At 46.2% G+C, this 14,785-nt stretch overlaps 1 protein-coding gene across 8 annotated transcripts in view; it reads left to right on the forward strand.

Annotated features, from left to right (window-relative positions):
* Nucleotides 1-14,785, forward strand: part of Tspan5 (tetraspanin 5) — a 163,599-nt gene that overhangs the window by 109,952 nt on the left and 38,862 nt on the right. The window contains exon 1 of one of the 8 annotated variants that reach the window (XM_087627906.1): nt 12,009-12,083. The gene's annotated coding sequence lies outside the window, so the exon portion shown is untranslated. 8 annotated transcript variants of the gene reach the window in all.

Here is a 14,785-nt window from a genome sequence, read left to right on the forward strand (position 1 = left end):
TTCCTTCCTTCCTTTGTTCTTTTTCATTTCTTTTTTCTTCTTTCTCTTTCTTTCTTTCTTTCTTTCTTTCTTTCTTTCTTTCTTTCTTTCTTTCTTTCTTTCTTTCTTTCTTTCTTTTTTCTATTTTGAGCTTCACATTCATTTTGTGGGCTGGTTGTCAGTTTGGAGTCTCACTGTCCTGGATAGAGTCAGGACTACCTGGAAGAACGGAACTTGCAGTTAAGCAGAAGCAGCCCAGGGGTGAACAACCAAGCATGGCAGGTGTCAATGAAGCATAAGGTGGAAGAGATTAAAAACCTAACAGCCCCCATGACCTCTTTGTGCACCGATTATCCTTTTTGTAGATGATAGCCTGGAATGACCTCATAATGTCCTTTTCTAGCTAGATAGACAATTTCCCTCTTTGTTTCCTGTGGAGCAGGGCGCACCTTCTCAAGCCAAGGCCCCTCTGTGCTACATTGTAACAGTGAATGGGAAGTATCTTGAAGTAGTCCTTTATCTTGCCACACTCAATAACATTGTATTCCATTTCATTAAGGAAGAAAGTGCCCGTCCTGACCTATGAAACGGACAGCAGGGAGGTTGTGACCCGCTATTTGAAAAAATGGTGGTCCAGAGGCCCTCCATCCTCGTTTCTGACATCCTCTGCTCCTTGGAGACTTGTCCCCCTCATGAAATCTTCCCTCATCTTGGCATCTGGTGCCTCCCTCGTCTGACCTTATCACTTCTCTCAATCTCGTTTACAGCATTTACTGCAAATTGGCTCTTACGCTAATTACTGATTTACAACTTATCTCATCTCGGTGGCCTGACGGTGAGTGCGGTCAGGGCATGAGCTCTGGGCTAACCTCATCCATCAACACACACATGCCCCAGAGTGTCCTGGCCACCAAAGCCCTTGGAAAGGGCACAGTGCCCGAATGCTTCTCTACCTCTGTGCTGACACTTGAAAGCCACTGAATTACACTGCCATTGTTACAGCTCGGATGGCTTGGTTATCTGCTGGGCTGCCTTGATTCCCTACCTATCTGAAAAAGAAAGAGATTAGCTCAGGGTTGCAAATCTTTAACCCTTTGACCTTTGCAGTGTACCAAGTAATTGCTTCAGCCTCCAAGGCCTGCATTTTACAGCAAGAAGTGACTTTTCCTGTGTTTTGTGATGATTTGTAAATCCGTGATAGGATGGTATGCATATATGGAGCGTCTTACTTATTTATATTGGAACCATTTATGTACAGTGTGAAAACATCACACAGAGGCGAAAGAATAGAGATACCTTAAGCATATGCCATCCCTCACACCTGACGCTCAGTTTTGTGCTTCCAACGATGGCATTCAGAGAAGAGCAAGCCCCAGTTTATGTTGACACAAAGTATCCACCCAAAGACTGACCTTATTTAAAGGAAGTGATTCAATTTAGGAAGGTTGTCCCCATTCAATCTAATTTCAGAAGCTTGACTGATGTAATAGGACCTGACCCTGACTAGCAGACGTAGCCCTAGCCTCATCTATCTTGGGGCAGTGAATGATTTAAATATATACCATCCGCAGACTTCCCAGACTCTATAAATCTGAGAAAGAAATGTATGTTGTTTATAAATTCATAAAAACTGCCTGCCAGAAATATCTAGGAACGCATAGCTTTAGAAAGAGCCAGTCACCAATGCACACTTTTGGGGTGGGGCTTTTTTAGTAGTTTGCGTTACTCACAGTGGATTTCGGTAGGGCATTTTCATACATAAATATAATGTATTTCTGCCATGTTCACCCAGGTGCCCTCTCTTGTCTCTCTTACCCCCAGTGACTCCTCTAACTCTTCCCAGCTGGCCCCATGTCTCTCTTCCCCTGGCAACCATCAACTTTGCATAAACGATTCGTGCTTCCTATAATGGCTTCTTTTCTGGGCTTGGTGGACATCTCAGCATATTTAGCAAATCTGCCCATCCATAGGCAGATTTTGCTTTTGAGCATCAAACGCTCTCGGAGACTTTGAAATAGGTTTAGTTTAATTCTGCACTCAGCGAATTTGCAGACGAGTTGCCTTATTTGGATTCCTTCCCATCCCCGCCTGCCACTTACCCAAGCTAAAATGTATGTCAAAGGAAGCAGGGCTCTTCTTAAAGGAGATTTGGAGGAAATCTTCCCTCAATATTTAAAGTGCTTGACAAAGTTGTGTTCACATGGAAGTTGGTTTTGGGATCAGGAAGTTAAGAACGGGTGGCTTATTTACATTACTGGGAGAAAGCTGTTCTAATAGGATTGACTTGGGGCACTAATTAATCACCCAGGGTCTCTCCATTCACTAAGCATATTGCGTGAAACTTCCCTGCTGGCTGAGGCTCAAGGGCAAACCTTGGGCTGCCCGCCAGCTTACTTTTCGTAGGCATTATGCTACTGTTATGAATTAATGCAAGCCTAATGTATTCTGTCAGTGGTTTATTCTCCTGTGGCGGTCCTCACTGGTTAAACAGCTTTAAATGAAATTTTACATTAAGTATGAAAAGAACTTTTCTTTCAGATGAGGAAAAGGGGATTTTAAAAAAATCATCTTTATAATCTTTGTCACCCACAGTGTACACTCATTCAGTTCTTGCAAAAATCTGCTAGATTAATTGAATAAGTCACCGACGGTGTGTTAGTTTCTTGCCATTATCCGAGACGTGACCTTATATTAAGCTTCGGAAACTTTCTCTATTACATTTTAATTGCAGCAGCACCGAGTGCTTATTCCGTATCTATTGAACACAAACGTCCTAGCCACTTGTTCTTATGTCTGCCTTTGTGAATACAGTAACTGTATCTGTGCAGAATCTAGCCTGCCAGGTAGCCCGGTCACATTTGGTAAATTCTGGAGCCAGTTCTGAACCAGAGCCTGTCATCTAAGTCCCCCCCTTATCGGACTGTATTATTGTTTATAATTCATACAGCCCCCCCCATACTTTCATTTTGCCTTGGGACGGTTGAATGGTCTTAATCTTTAAGAATGAAGTGTCTATTTCCATATCGACTCGTTACATTCGTCTGGATTATTTTTGAAACTTGTTGACTTGGGGCACATTGTTTCATCCCTCACCTCACCACCATGGTGCTCTGTCCAGAGAACAAGAAGTCAACGGGCATCTTTGAGTCAGAAATGAATATAACTTATTCATATCCCTCATGCTGTTCTTCATCACTCTCAAGAAAAAATTCTAATAGAAAGAGGAAAATCCAGAGTGAGTGCATTCACATGGGATGCGTCCAAGGCAGTGCTTCTTGAGAACTCCGTTTCCTGTCTTCAAACTGTGTGTGCTGTGGCTGTATGCAAATGTCCTGTATGCAAATGTCCTATATGCAAATGAACCCCTAGAGTCTGGGAGATAAACTCTTACAGAAAAGAACATATAAATGACTGATGTGTCAAAACCCATTCCCCAAGAGCGAGGTCAGCACTCGGTAGCATACATGGGCTTCTCATGAAGGGCGAAGGTTGGTTCTTGAACGCATACATGGGCTTCCCGTGAAGCTTGTACCCCTTAGTGTGCAGAGCTGATGCTCTTGGCTGAAAGGGATCCATCCCACCTCTTTTTATAGCATCATGAAAAGTTGGAAAGGGGGAAAACTGAGCTGAACACACGGAATAAGTAAGTAACCGCCAGTGGGCAGGCTGCCTCTTGTTTTCTGACATCCACTCCTCCTTCCTTTGTGAGTCACGGAGCCAGGGAGGACCTCAAAGATGCCTCCTGTATAGAGGTTTCTTAAGGAGGCTGTTTGTCATCTACAACAAAGGGCTAATTGCTTCTGTGCCTCCTTTCTCGTGGTGATCAATGGGTCTGGATCCGTGTTCTCCGGATCCTTGTTCTCCGGCTCTTACATCCATCCCACCCTTACTTATTTATGTTTAGGTTTTGATTGGATGTGAAGGATCAGAGAGGAGATGCCAACCTAGCAAGCGTACTAAGGGAATTTTGAACGTGGGCATGGAGGCGAAGGCACCTGACGCCACTTTTCTTGTGACCGGTTTGATCAGAATTATTACTTGTGATAGCTGTTGAAAAGGCTCCAGGGTGTTCTTAGGAAGTGGGGTTTTTCTGTGAGGACTTAACCATTTCAAAAAGCCCACTGTGGGGAAATTCGGTCCCTATTAGAAGAGGGACCCAAAGTGCTCTGAGGCTTTTTGAGGTGCTCTCTATAAGTTCATTTCTGAAGTATTGTAATTTTCTTGTAATTCTAATGAGAAATGTGTCTGAGTTCAGCACGGTTTTCTCTATACCTTTGCCTGAATGTACAGGTGTATATGTGTGAGGCACAATATGACTTTACGTTTTAGAGTGCACTAGCCAGACAAAAATCTCTCCATCTATGGAACATAGGCCTCTAAGCACCCTGGTTTATGTATTTGGAAACCGAGGAACAGGAAGGTCGAAGTACTAGACCAGACTCACATGTTTGGGATTCAGACCTAACTCAAGATAGAAAGACGGGGAAATGTTTGGAGATCCCAGGAAGGGAAGGCAGCACTGTTCAACCCGGAATCCAATGCCAGGCACCCAGCACCATCAAAGCAAGGATTTCAGAGTTATTAGTAACTGCTTACGACCTTTCTCCTTCTCAGCTATAAACCTACAGTTTGTTAGGAATTTCCCCAGAAACCCCATTTACAGGGAAAGGACATATACTAACTTATTACCCTAGTGGCTTCTAGTTTATCATATTATAATCCAGCCAAGGCGTTTCCAATAGCAAAAGGACGAAAGATATCTTAGCTGTCTTTTGAGAGCTACCAAAATGGTGTATGTGGCTAATATCAGGACAACTGTGACATCCCCTTGAAAAACTCAGAATATACATGTTCTTCCTTTGGGACTCTCTTAAGAATCCCAGTCACGCACTTGGGTCTGTCTTATTTTCCTGTGAGCCCCCTCTTTCTCTTAATCTTTATGCTTGAGCCTGTTTTAAAACACTCCAAGTCTGCTTGATGAACTGCTAGTCCTGAAGTTCTTTTCTGTCTTGAAACCGTGAATCACAGTTCAGCCAAACGTGAGGCACATAAATGAGGCCCGTAGGAAACGTCTCAGACCGTGAGTATGGTGGTGCGGAGCTCTGTCTCAGTCCCCTTCCCACTGACAAACCTAGGAACATTTATCTAATGGCCCATAGCCGTCACCATTCGCCCTTCTGCTTCTTGTCACCAAGTCCTCCGGAGACTCCTCACAGACTTCACCCAGATGTCTGCCCCTTCTCTCTCTGGCTGGTGTCTTTCTCACCAGGATAGCTGCAGTGGCCTCCCAACTTGCCTAACTACTAACAGCTTGGCCTCCTTCCTTTCATTCTCTGTACTGGAGAGAATAAGTTTTCCAAGATGCAAACCTGGTCCCCGCCCCTGTTCTGCTTGGAGCTCTCACTTGGTTTCCCATGGCTTGGTGGTCCCTCGGTGTACACACCACACACAGTGTGCTAATCATGCCCTAGCTTAGCCCTCTGGCCTCTAAGTTCTCAAGCTTAAAAATCTACATGTCTAGGAGACATGGCTCAGCTGCTACCAGAACCTCTTGCTCTTACAGAGGACCTACATGGAACCATACAACTCTCTGTAACTCAGTTCTAGGTGCCTCTTTCTGGCCTCCGTGGGCACGAGGCACACATATGACACACTCATACATGTGGGCAAACACTCATGCACATAAAATAAAAACCAAACTTTTCTTTAAAAAGCCATACATCACAGTGACTTTTCAGGCACGTTACTGAGAGAGCTTGTTGCCTTCTGCTAGTTTTCATGTAGTGAGACATTGCATTTCTTGTAAGTGCCCTGGTGCTGGTCCTGGTGCAGAGCCATCCTGGGAGGACCACTGCTGGCCTGAGCCTTGTAGCACACTTGGAGACTCCTGAAGGGACCTACTGTGCCAGACTTTGATCCTTCTGCATCAGCTGTTGCGTCTGCAGGAGAGGGTCTCCCTTTGTCTTCCCTTTCAAATACAGCTAGATTGTTGCTTACTAGGAAGCTTCCTCTATCAGCATCGCCCCCCTCCAACCCCAATGCCTCTGTTTCTATGGCAACTTGTCTATGCCTCCAGGAAGGCTCCATTCCCTGCACCTAAGTTGTGGTTTTATTTATGTGCCCCTATTAGCTCTTTCTTAAAGGACATCATCTGTTTTTTGGGGTTTTTGTTTGTTTGTTTGTTTGTTTTTCTTTTTGGAGACATGGGAGGAATGGCGTTCAAAACAGGGTTTGTCTGCATAGCGTTGGCAGTCCTGGAACTGGCATTGTAGACCAGGTTGACCTTGAACTCTGAGATCCACCTGGCTCTGCCTCTAAGTGGTGGGATTAAAGGTGTGTGCCACCTCTGCCTGGCTTTCTCATTCGCCTTCCCTGGCACCTAGCATGACTCGTGCTCAGTACTGAACATATGAAGTGCGCCTAGTGAAGTAACCCATCTCACACCCTTACAAAGAGAAGTTGTAGTTTGAATTTTATTTGCGTTAACTGTCTGCTTGTTTGTGTTTGCCCATAAAACATGTCTGTGGTACTTCGTTTTTGAGGTAACAAGTTCTTTCAGCACAGAAGCTGTGCACCTAAGAGGACTAAACTTCTGGTCAGAGTTGGTGAGTGCTGCTTAACTCCCACACTGGGAACCTGTTCCCCAGAGGCTCACGTTTGGCTACAGGTAACTTACCTCTTACGCTTGTAGTTTGACATACTTCCAGTCCTTTTCAGCCTTCATCACTGTGTCTTCAGCCCTGCCTTTGTTTGTTTGTTTTTTTTTTCTCTTTTTTTCCGGAGCTGGGGACCGAACCCAGGGCCTTGCGGTTGCTAGGCAAGCGCTCTACCACTGAGCTAAATTCCCAACCCCGGCCCTGCCTTTGTTTAATGGCTGGGGGAGGGGTGACAAGTGGAACAGCCAGTCAGAGCAAGCCTTTTCTTGACCTTAAGACAAGCAAAGATTAGTGAGCTGTAAGCTCACAACTTCCATGTTTCTATCCAGGAATGGATAGCTAATCCCTTGTGTCCTTTGTTTTTTTTTGTTTGTTTGTTTGGTTTTTTTTGTTTTTGTTTTTTTGTTTTGTTTTTTTTATATGCTTGCATTGCCTGGGTAATTTCCAAGAATATGGGTTTCACTGCGTATATAGCCCTCGCCCTCCACATCTCAGATTTCTAGCTCTTGCTAAAAATGTCAGGGTCCGAGCTCTAACAAAGAGCTCTCTAGCCCAGACTGTCTCAGACGGTGGGCATTTCTTTAAGGCCTTCTTCTGGAACAGTGTGCATTCAAAGGGAAAAGCCCCTTTCATGGTCTCTGGGAAGATACTGCAGGCTCTTGGTGCTGGGCAGTTCCAAAGAAGTCCCCTTCCTGGCCCCCTTTTCCTTTCCCAGGCTCTGGGTGATGAACTGCTTCAGATCCTGTTCTTGGCGTCAAGCCCTGGCAGTCCGTGTCTGCAGTTCCATAAACAAGCGAAGGGTAGCCTTCAGGTGGCTGATGTAGACTGAATCATGTATTATTCCCTCTCATGCCCGGTCACGACAGCTCTCCCAGCAGTTTAGAACATCTGGGGTTTCCATTTTGTTACTCAGAAAAGAGTCACAGCCTCCTACAACACGAAGGAAGGCCCTGAACACTGTGGTTCTAGGCTACTCTGAATGTTTTCCTCACACAACATGAGAATTACGTGGATCCCCCAAAACTGTGGGTGTAGGTATTTTATAGCCATTCATTAAGACCGCTATGAAAAGGAGTAGAAAAGATTCAAACCAGAGTTCATTAGTATCTCTTAAGTACATAGATACTTGGCGAGCTGTTCTGGAAGGATCCTCAAGAAGAAAGAGAATTAAACAGAGCTCAGGTGCTGTCACATTTGCTTATTTGTACACATGCCCCGTGATTAATATAGGCCCTGGCTGTCCCACTGTCTGACATGAGGAGTTGTCATTCTTTCCAGTCCTGTGTCCACATGCAGACACGACATGGCCATACCTGGTGTGGCAGGGAAGCACTGAGGAGAGGGAGCCGGAATTCATCTTGTACCAGGGGTTTTCTAATTCAGAAAGGGAAGCTACCTGTTAGGATGGCCACTGTGGGTAGGAGTTGGGGAGCAGACAGGGAAATGTCTGAGGAGAGGTGGGGGCAGGGAATAATCTGCATGGACTCCTTGCTGTCCCAGGCAGTGGGATCTGCCTTTTGTTGGCTTTCATGTGGTTTTTCTTGGACCCCACAGTTTGGAGCAGTTAGTAACCTTAGGCATTGGTTAGATCAGGCAAGGACGGCAAGGCTCTGGGAAGCCAAGCTCTGGGGACACACTACAGTCTTCACGGTGGCCTGCAAAGCCTGACACAGCCTGGCTACTGCAAGCCTCTGTGCTGTGCTTCTCGGTTCCTGGCACTTTGTGTCCCACTTTGTTCCCATCTGTCCGGGGCCTCAGTCCAGATGTCCGGCTTCAGCTTGGGTGCTGTTCGGACATCCGCCAACCAACTCCTTTGTCCCTTCCTTGTGCCCATAGAACATGCATTTTTTCCTTAATATTCATTTTGTTTTTATTTATGTGTCTCTCTGTGTGGATGCCCAGAAGAGGATGCTTAGTCTCCTGGGGCTTGAACTGGTGTTGTGAGCTGCCCAACATGGGTGCTAGGACCCCACATCTAGTCCTCTGTACCAACAGCAAACTCTGAACTAACTCCGAGTGGTCACATACTAATGCCTGCCCTGCACGCGGGTTTCTTCCAGGAGATCCCCGACTGCTCTAGACACACTGCAGTGTCTGCACCTGCCTTCCACCATGCTTTCATGCTCCTCTCCAGCAGCGGCCTGAGCAGCCAGCCTGCTCGTCTGTGACTTTGTATTGCGTGTCTTTCCTCGAACAGCCCGGCTAGCATGTCAGTGCTACAAAGCAGGCAGCTGTCCTCTCAGTTCCCTGACTTGTCCAGAGCCCTCCAGTGGCTGCATTGCCCACTGTAGGCGGCCACCAAGCCCTGCCTTCCCCATGTTACTGTACTGCACAGCACCTGGGCTAGAGGTCTGTGGCAATACGTACTCAGGCCACACAGAATGGCCTGGTGACCATGTAAAGCGAGAGACACTGGCCCTGGCCTCCGTGGGGATTGTCCTGTTTACAGAGCCGAGATTTGTGTGTAAGGCCGTCTTATCAAGACCATCCCGGACAGTTGTAAACTGGGACATCCGAACCCAGTGGCAAGAGCAGGATTGACTTTTTGTTCATTGAATTTTCCACCCGCTCGCACTTCCTTCTTTGCTATGGCAGGAATTGTACTCAGGGACTTTTTACTCCTGAAACAAGCCCTTGCCCCACTGAGACAGGTATTGCATTAGTGTGTGTGCTTAGGAAACCTGTGTGAACTGGCCACCCATCTGCCGGAGCTAGAGTGTTGGCTCTGGGAAGAGGAGAGTCAGAAAATGTGAGCTTCCCTGCCGGCTCACTGGTCACTGTCCAGAGACAGCCTAGGTGCACCTGTCCCGCCTGCTGAGACAGGGGTTTATTTCTCAGAATGTTATTCCACTGTTTTTTTAGGCTGGTGGTGAGGCTTAGTTTCCTGCCCTGCTGATCAGGAACTTTGTTTCAGTCTGGGCAGCTCCCAGGGATGAAATTGCTACATTTTAGGCAAACAGGAGTAAAGAGTGTTAGTTTAGAAACCGCCTGAGGACTTGGATGAACTGGGCCCTGGTATAAAACTGCTTCTTTTTAGGAATACAACTAGCAGAAGTGATAGAAATATATGATGATTTCAAAAATAATTTAGTTTTCAAAAATACAAAACATGAGATTTGCTTCGCAGAGAACTCAGCAGCCAAGTACTCATACAAGAAAAACATCCTTCTGAATTTCTGCTAGGTCCAGCCAGCCCTGGGAACGGCACCCAGAAGTTATTCTGTCTGCAGAGAAGTGGGTTTTATTTTTCCTGTACTGGGAAGTTGAAGATGGGGCCCAGTACTAACCACTGAGCTGCAACCCAGGCCCACGTTGGGATGTTGAAGGGCCATAGTTTCCAGGTATAAGAAACTTCACACCTCCATCCTGTCATTACCGAAAATTTCACCAACTTCTCAGTAGTTCTTGGTTCTACCCACGTTTCCTCCAGACTCCGGACATGATCAGTTCCTGTCTGTCCTGTCCAATCCTCTTCCTTTGGATCCCCGTGGATCCAGACGTCTGCAACTCACATGGTGACTCTTCTCGTTAGTGCCTGCTTGTTCCACCCACTCCCACCCACCACACAGTCTCACAGATGGTCCCTGAGAATCGTCCTGTCACCAGGATCCTTACAAGGTGCAAAAGTGCCATGCTACATTTGTGTTTCTGACTGCATGCTAGCCCTGCCCAGCTGCTGTAGTTAGCCACAGCTCTATCCCTGTGGACTTATAATTCTCTCCTTACCACCAGCAGTTTTATTCTTTCCTGATCTGAAAGTCCTCTGAACTGTAAGTCCAGTGTACACAAGAGCTGTGTCTGTTTTTTTCTTATCTCTGTCTGTCTTGAGACATGTAAGGTCTCGTACGAAGTTGGAACTCAAAGCGACTTGAATACTGGAAAGGGATGGATTGGTGGCTTTCTGAAGTATCCATTTCGTGCCAGTTAGGATGAGACACTGTTCTAGCCTAAAACAATGGAGTCTGCCAGGATGAAAATAGCTGGCTATGGAAGAAGAGCTTTTCCACTTGACAGTGCGGCAGATGCATCCTCTTGGAATCACCGGTGGCACCTGAGACTATTTTCCCTTCCAGCTTTGCCAAAGGATCAGTTGTGCTGGCCCTGGAAGCCAGGTCTAGCTTCAGTCACTGTACCACTCTCCGTTCCCATGAGGCCGTTCTCAGTTCTGGGTGCACCCTGGGCGCCTAGACATCAGAGGAGCAACTTAGAGTATTAGGGCAAGCACTTCCCAGTGATCCCACCTCGAGCCGGTCTGTAGAGGGCGTTTTAGACACCTTAGGGGAGACACAGGCTGAACACGCTCAATCTGAGCAACCGTAGGTTTTTAAGTACCACTCGAATGGCTGGAAGGTTTTGGGATTTTATGCTAAAGCTGTTTAACTTTGGTAACCAGCAAAGTCTATGCAAATACACCCCAATCCAGTCAACTCTGAGATATGAAATAGTCCGGTTCTAAGCCTCTTAGTAAGAGGAATATACAGGGCTAGAAGGACTGCTCAGTGGTTAAGAGCCCTGGCTGCTCTTCCAGAGGACTGGAAGTTGCTGACATCCACCTGGCAGTATAGATCTGTAACTCAGTTCCAGAGGATTGGATGATCTCTTCCGGGTTGTGTGGGCACTGCAAGCAGAATGCCCATATCCATAAAAATAAGTAAAGTATTTTTTAGGAATTTTAAAAAGGAATATTCAGTAGTACGTATCCCCTGTGTGACCCAACTCAAGCACCGGCCTGGGCAGTGCTGGGAAAAACAATGTTTCTAAACATAGTTTGTTATCTGTTAAATAAGCGTAATCCCGCGTATCTATCTACGGCACAGAATGGGTGTGGAATACTTTAGGTGAACGTTATTCAGCACGGATGTAATTTAATGTAAGCTTATATTTTCCAGGAGTTGTGCTTAAAAAAATAAAGAAAAGATAAAATTAATTATCAGTTGAAATTTTGCCAAGTAAACATTAACATTTCAAAACAGAATAAATAACACACGGCAACTAATGGGATATTTCACATTCCTTTTATTCCTAACAGATCTTGGAACCTGGTGTTCCCTTAACACTTGACTTTGAACCCCAGTCTGAACTGGTCACCTTTCAGGTGATCCCTGGCTGGTATTGACCACATTGTCAGTACCAGTTTTGCAAGTTTACATTAAAAACAGTATCTTGGGGCCAGACATGGTAGCACATGGCTTTAGTCCTAGTACTTGGGAGGCAGAGGCAGAGGCTGATAGATCTTTGTGGGTTCAAGGCCAGCCTAAATCTACAAAGCAAGTTCCAGGCCAACCAGGAGGTGAGACATGATGGGATATGTCTCGAAAGAAAGAAAAGTTTCCGTAGTAGTAAGACCTTATGCTGAGGATGACTTTCGTTGCAGGATACAGAAATCAACCCGGAACTGACCCGGAATCTCCTTTACCAACTGATGCTTGGCTTTCATAGTGACAACAGGTACTCTGTAGTCTGCTGGGGGCAAAAGTCATCAACGGACTTACCCAGTGGTGAACCCCGCATGCTGCCATAACAACCTTACAGGGAAGACGGACCCAGCCAGAGTTCATGGCTGGTCCAAAGCCAGTGGCTGACATGGTCGTAGGCCCTTGGAGGCAACCTGCTGCTGTGGTTCTGGCAAACGGACATGTTTCCAAACTTTCTTCTATACGTGTATGCTCATACCTATTGGTTAGTGTTCCTCTCGGTCTTGATCAGGGAAGCTTCTTTTTGTAGTAGGCTATAGTCAATAAAGATTCTTTTCCTTTTTAAAAGAAAGAACGCTTTATTTGTTTTTGAATTTTTTATTTGTTTGATGTATACGAGTACACCATCGCTGTCTTCAGACACACCAGCAGAGGGCATCGGATCCCATGACAGATGACATGAGCTGCCACCGTGTGGTTGCTGGGAATTGAACTCGGGACCTTTGGAAGAGCAGTCAGTGCTCTTAACCGCTGAGCCATCTCTCCAGCACCAGTGGTCAAACGGGTCAGATAGCTGGGTAAAATGCCGAGACTAAGGGACCGTTGAGAATAAGTGTTCTGCCTTAAATAGGATATCTCTATAAATCCCCCTAAGGCCATGGCAACTTAGGATCCCAGCAACTGCGGTTACCTGAGTAAGATGTGCCCAGGGTCATGCCAGTCCTATAATTTCAGCAGGGGTGAAGGAAGGGTGAGGGTGGGGCGTCATAGCCTATCTCTGGATCTGTTGGTAACTGAAGCCTGCCGAGGTAGGAGGAGCCATTTTTCCTCTGGGAATGTGGCCCATGCTTATGCAGCTTACTGAATTAATTATTAATGAAAGAAAAAAAGAGAATGTGGACGTGAGAGGGACATAGGTGGAGGGGATACTGGGGAAGGGAGAGGGGGTAGTTTGAGGTGGATACGATTCAGATTCATTGTATATATGTAGGATAATTTAAGAACCTAGTATCTTGGGGCTGAGAATATAGCTTAGAGACGAACCACCTGCTTAGCTGTGTAAGAGGCCCAGAGTTGGCCCTAGTACCACAGACAGAAATGAAAATAGTCTTAGCTCAGATTTAGCATTCAACAAAAGTATCGTTACTCATTTCACAACTTCAACAGTTTGACGGGCAGACATCTATGCCAACATTTGCATACACTGCTGTGTGGGAAGAGTGTGGGGTTTGGTTTTGATTCAGTCTCAGAAGAGTAAGGGGTCACTATGATGAGTTCCCAGCCTTCCTCCGCACACCCCCCCCCCTCTCGGTTTCGCAGTGAGGTCAGTGTGGGGTTTCTGGGCGTCTTTCCTTCAAGAAGTGGGAAGGGGAAACTGCTTTGAGTGCTGCGTGCCTGTCTCTGGGTTTCGGTTCTTTGCTGTTAATTATTTGGAGCTGGAACAACTTGATTTTAAAACAAAACATATGGGCCGAGGGCAGTTGGGAAGACATTTGCTGCTGACGTAGCGCTGAAGCTATGCAGCACACTGAGGAGGCTCCGCCCTGGTCTAGTTACTCGCCGAGGTATGGAACAGTCCCCATAAACTTCAGATCATGCCCCTGTCTCCACATTCTTAAACTCCCTTTTGGAAAGACACAAGTCAGAGCAGGAAACATTGAAGCAAAATAGTAAAGGAAATTGTGAGTCTCTCTCTCTCTCTCTCTCTCTCTCTCTCTCTCTCTCTCCCCCCCCTCTGTGGAAAAGCCTATCTTTTCAATTTTTTATTCTGATTCTTGAAAGAAAATAATAAACATTCCCCCCAAGTGTCAACAGGAGAAAGGAGACCTGTGTGTGCAAAGGGAAGAAAGTTCTCCCCGCACCCCCTGCCGAATTTCTCACTTTTCTCCATGGCGAACACTAGCATGGAGAGCGTCCCTTTGACAGATGGTCCTTATTGCAAAGGCAACATTTTGTCCAGTTTTTGGAGATAGTCTCTTGTAGCCAAGGCTGTACTAGAACATCTGACCCTCCTGTCTCCTTCTCTTAAGTGTTGGGGTTGTAGGAAGGCACCCACCTCTTGCTTCACCTTTCTGCCAGCTGCAATCAAGATGGGCGATGTCCTGGTCGTGTCTCAGAATCCTGGCTTGAATGCCATCCCTTTGCCATCTCTGGTAGGAGATGGGAGTTCATCGGTGAGAACACTTGGCCTTTGATAGATCTCTGTTCCTCCATATAGGGCCTGTGTGACCCATATTTGATTTCCCCCTTTCCTAAAGGGTCTATTATAGTGTCAGTTTCAAAGACGACACTCTCTCCCACTCAGTAAGCAGACAGCTTGGCAGATATCGAATGAGCAGGGACAGGTATGCACCCTAGACAAGCACTTGACCGTGATACCGTCTGTTCCTTCCCATCCACTGCTGATGGTGATACCGTGACCTGTCCACAGAGAGCTTTAGCCTTAGAAAGTCAGACATTCCCCCTGGAGTGCGTTTGATTTCAGTTGCGGGCAGAGAGTCCTGAACTCTGCCCTCTAGAGCGTCCTTGATCCAAAAGAGCCCTGTGTGTTCCTACCTGTCTGTCAGCTGTGACTGTAGTTTGTCTGGAACCTATAAATACAAACACACCAAGTTGTTTTGTTCCTGTACCCTTTTTCTTGTTTTATATCAGAAACATAAAGTGAAATAGCTCACTGACCGAGATAGTGGAAGGGCTGACCACAGTTTTTTCACGGGCGTTGAAAACAAGAAATAT

The sequence above is a fragment of the Rattus norvegicus genome, chromosome 2 (genome assembly GCF_021556685.1).
Source record: "Rattus norvegicus strain SHRSP/BbbUtx chromosome 2, alternate assembly SHRSP_T2T, whole genome shotgun sequence".
Classification (NCBI taxonomy): Eukaryota; Metazoa; Chordata; class Mammalia; order Rodentia; family Muridae; genus Rattus; species Rattus norvegicus.